This window comes from Monodon monoceros, unplaced genomic scaffold, assembly GCF_005190385.1.
Source record: "Monodon monoceros isolate NGI ecotype Baffin Bay Population unplaced genomic scaffold, NGI_Narwhal_1 Super_Scaffold_22, whole genome shotgun sequence".
In the NCBI taxonomy this organism is placed as follows: domain Eukaryota; kingdom Metazoa; phylum Chordata; class Mammalia; order Artiodactyla; family Monodontidae; genus Monodon; species Monodon monoceros.
In genome coordinates this window covers 11,135,586-11,139,934 of record NW_021703779.1, presented here as the reverse complement: position 1 = coordinate 11,139,934, position 4,349 = coordinate 11,135,586, and positions in this window count along the sequence as shown.

Sequence of the window (4,349 nt, the reverse complement as noted above, 5' to 3'; positions counted from 1 at the left end):
CTTTTTTCTGGTTGTTCTCTTGCTTTTCGATTTATTAGGTTCTGTTTTTGTTTCTTTTGTGTGTGTGTTTCCTTGTTTCTGTTGCAGTTTGATTTTATTTTTACCATTTGTCTGGTTTTGTTAGTCTTTTTGTTGTTGTTGTTTTATAATCCCCTTTATTACCAGGAGGAGCGCCTTATGGAGTCTTGGTCCCTCGACCAAAAGTTGGGCCTGAGGCTCTGGCATGGGAGAGCCGAGTCCAGGACACCAGGCCACTAAAGAATTCCTGGCCCCAGGGAAGATTAATCACTGAGAGCTCTCATGGAGGCCTCTATCTGAATCCATGACCACCTGACGCGGCCCTGCTCATCAGAGGGAAAAGACTCAGCTCCATCCACCAGAATTCAGGCAACAGTCCCCCCCAACAAACCACTGGACCAACATCGCACCAGGGGCAGACAACAGAAGGAAGAGGAACTACCCAGCAGTCTAGGGAAAGATATCTCAAATACTGTAAACTAGGCAGAATGAGAAATATCTTGCAGGCAAGGAGCAAGATATAAATGTACATGACCAAATAAATGAAGAGGAAATAGGCAAACTTCCTGAAAAAGAATTCAGAGTTATGATAGAAAAGATGATCGAAAATCTCAGAAATAGAATAAATACAAGAAACATTTAGCAAGGACCTAAAAGACATAAAGAGCAAACAAACAGTAATGAACAAGACAATAATAGAAATTAAAAATACTCTAAAAGGAATCAGTAACAGAATAACTGAGGCAGAAAAATGGATAAGTGAGCTGGAAGATAAAACAGTGGAAATAACTACTGCAGAGAAGAATAAAGAAAAAAGAATGAAAAGAACTGAGGACAGTCTCAGAGACCTCTGGGAAAATAATAAATGCACCAACATTCAAATTATAATGGCCCCAGAAGAAGAGAAAAAGAAAGGGACTGAGAAAATATTTGAAGAGATTATAGTTGAAAACTTCCCTAATATGGGAAAGGAAATAGTTAATCCAGGACGCACAGAGAGTCCCATACAGGATAAATCCAAGGAGAAACATGCCAAGACACATATTAATCAAACTATCAAAAATTAAATACAAATAAAACATATTAAAAGCAGCAAGGGAAAAACAACAAGTAACACACAAGAGAAACCCCATAAGGTTAACAGTTGATCTTTCAGCAGAAACTCTGGAAATTTCAGAAATTGTGGAAACCAAATAACATACTCTTTAACAACCAATGGATCAAAGAAGCAATCACAGGAAAAATTAGACAAAAATGAAAACACAACTCACTAAAATTTATGGGATGCAGTGAAAGCAGTGGTAAGGAGGAAATTTATAGCTGCAGACAAGTAAAGGTCTCAAATCAACAACCTAACTTTACAACTTAAGGAACTAGAAGAAAAGAATGAACTAAACTCAAAGCTAGCAGAAGGAAGAAATTAATAAGGTTAGTGAAGACATAAATAGAGAGTAGAAAAATCAATGATACCAAAAGTTGGTTCTTTGAAAACATTAGCATAATTGACAAACCTTTAGATAAATGAACTAAGAAAAAGGATAGAAGATCCAAAATTAAAAGTCAAAATTTAAAGTGGAGACAATACTACCAAATCTATGGAAATAAAAAATGATTATAAGAGAATACTATGAGCAGTTGTATGCCAGCAAACTGGATAACTTGTGTCAAATGGACAAATTCCTAGAAACACAAAATTTACCAGGGCTAAACCACAAAGAAAAAGAATATCTGAATATACTTATAATTAATAAGGAGATTGAATCTGTAACAAAAAATCTTCTAAAAACGAAAAGCCCTGGGCCTGACTTCTTCACCAGTGAATCCCACCAAACACTAAAAAGACTAACACCCATCCTTCTCAAACATAAGAAAAATTGACCAAGAGAGAACACTCCCTAACTCACCAGGTGAGACCAGCATTACTCTGACACCAAAGCCAGATAAAAACACTACAGGACAACTACGGACCAATATCCCTCATGAAGACTGATGTAAGCATTTTCAACAAAATGAATTCAGCAGTATATTTACCAAGTGGGATTTATTTGTGGAAGGCAAGCATGATTCAACATAAAAAAATCAATCAATGTAATTCACCACATTGACATAATAAAGGGGGGAAACAATCATCTCAAATGATGCAAAAAAAGCATTTGACAAAATTCAACATGCTTTGATGATCAAAAACTCAACAAAGTAAGATTAGAAGGAAACTACTGATCATAATAAAAGTGTTAATAAAAAACCCACATCAGACATCACACTAAATGGTGAAAATAAAGCTCTTCCTCTAAGATGAGGATACCTGCTTTTACCACTTATATTCAACATATTAATAGTAGTGGAAGTTCTAAACAGAGCAACTAGGCAAGAATAAAAAGTAAGAAGCATCTAAATCAGAAAGTAAGAAGTAAAATTATCTCTGTTCACAGATAATATGATCTTATATGTAAATAACCCTAATGATCACACACACACACACAAGCAAAACTGTTAGAATTTAAACAAATTAGTGAAGAGGCAGGATACCAAGTCACCACATAAAATCATAAAAATCTGTTGCATTTCTATACAGTATCAATATTCAATCTGAAAAGGAAATTAAGAAAATTCTAATTACAGTAGTATCCAAAAAAATAAAATACTTAAGAATTAACCAAGGATATTAAAGACTTGTGCAATGAAAACTGCAAAACATTTCTGAAAGAAATTAAATAATAACTAAATAAGTTGAAAGACCTCCGTGTTCATGGAGTGGACGTTTTATTATTGTTAAGCTATTTACCCAAAGTGATCTACAGATTTAATGTAATCAATGTGAAAAACTGAAAGACATATATATTGTTTTGCAGAAACAGGAAAACTCATTCTAAAATTTATTTGGAATCTCAAAGAACCACCAAATAGCCAAAACAATCCTGAAAAAAATAGGAGAAAAACCAAAGGACTCATACTCCCTGATTTCAAAATTACTCCAAAAATACAACAACCCAAACAGTGTGATATGGGCATAAAGATAGGCATACAGACAAATGAAATAGAATAGAGAGCCCAGAAATAAACTCTTTCATATATGGTCAAATGATTTTCAATAAGGGTGCCAACACCATTCACTCAGTGGGGAAAAGACAATTTTTTTCAATAAATTCTGTTGGGGCAACTGGACAATCACCTGAAAAATGTGAAATTGGATCCTTACCTAACATCATATGCAAAATTTAACTGAAAATAGATCTACGACCTAAATGTGAGAGATAAAGCAACAAAACTTTTAGAAAAAGACATAAAATTTTCACATTAGATTTGGCAATAATTTCTTGTATATAGCACCAAAGACATAAGCAACCAAAGGGAAAATAGACAAACTGAACTTTATGAAAATTTAAAAATATTGTGCATCAAATGATAATATCAAAAGAGTAAAAGGAAAACGTATAGGAGAAAATATTTTCGAATTATATATCTGATGACAGATTAACATCCAGAATATATAGACAACAATATGTATAGTTCAACAACAATGAAAAAAATCTAAATCAAAAATGCACAAAGTATTTGAATAGACATTTCTCTAAAGAAGAGAAATTGGCCAGTAAGCACATGAAAAGAGGCTCAACATCAATAATCATTAGGGAAGTGCAAATCACAACTATAGTGAGATATCTCCTCATATTAATTAGGATTGCTAATTTGAAAAATAAAACCAGTAAATAAATGTGGGTGAGGATTTTTTGCTTTTGCTTTTTAAAATGTCAGATTAAACTATAATTTATACACAATAAAGTACATTTGGATTAGTTTTGAAAAGTGCATGTAGTCTTGGAATCATCACCATAGTCTAGGAACTGAATATAGCTGCTGTGAAAATTAGTATGTTGCTTCCTTTAAAAATTAAAAGTAGAATTACCATATGACTTACCAATTCTACTTCTGAGTATACACTCTAAAGCAAGGTCTCAAAGAGATTTTTGCATATCCATGTTCATAGCAGACTTATTCACAATAGTTAAAACAAGGAAGCAACCCACACATGCTTCAATGGGTGAATGAATAAGAAAAATGTATTTTGTGCATACAATAGCATATTATTCAGTTTTAAAAAGGAAGGAAAATATGGGACATGCTGTAACGTGGAAGAATCTTGAGGACTTTAATGCTAAGCGAAATAAGTCTGTAATAAAAGGATAAATACTTGATACAGCTTATGTGAGGAACTTAACGTAGCCAATTCATAAAGACAGAAAATAGAATGGTGATTGTCAGGAGGCATAGGGTGAGAAAATGGGGAGTAACTTGTTTAGTGAGTATAGAGTTTCAGTTTTGTGAGATGA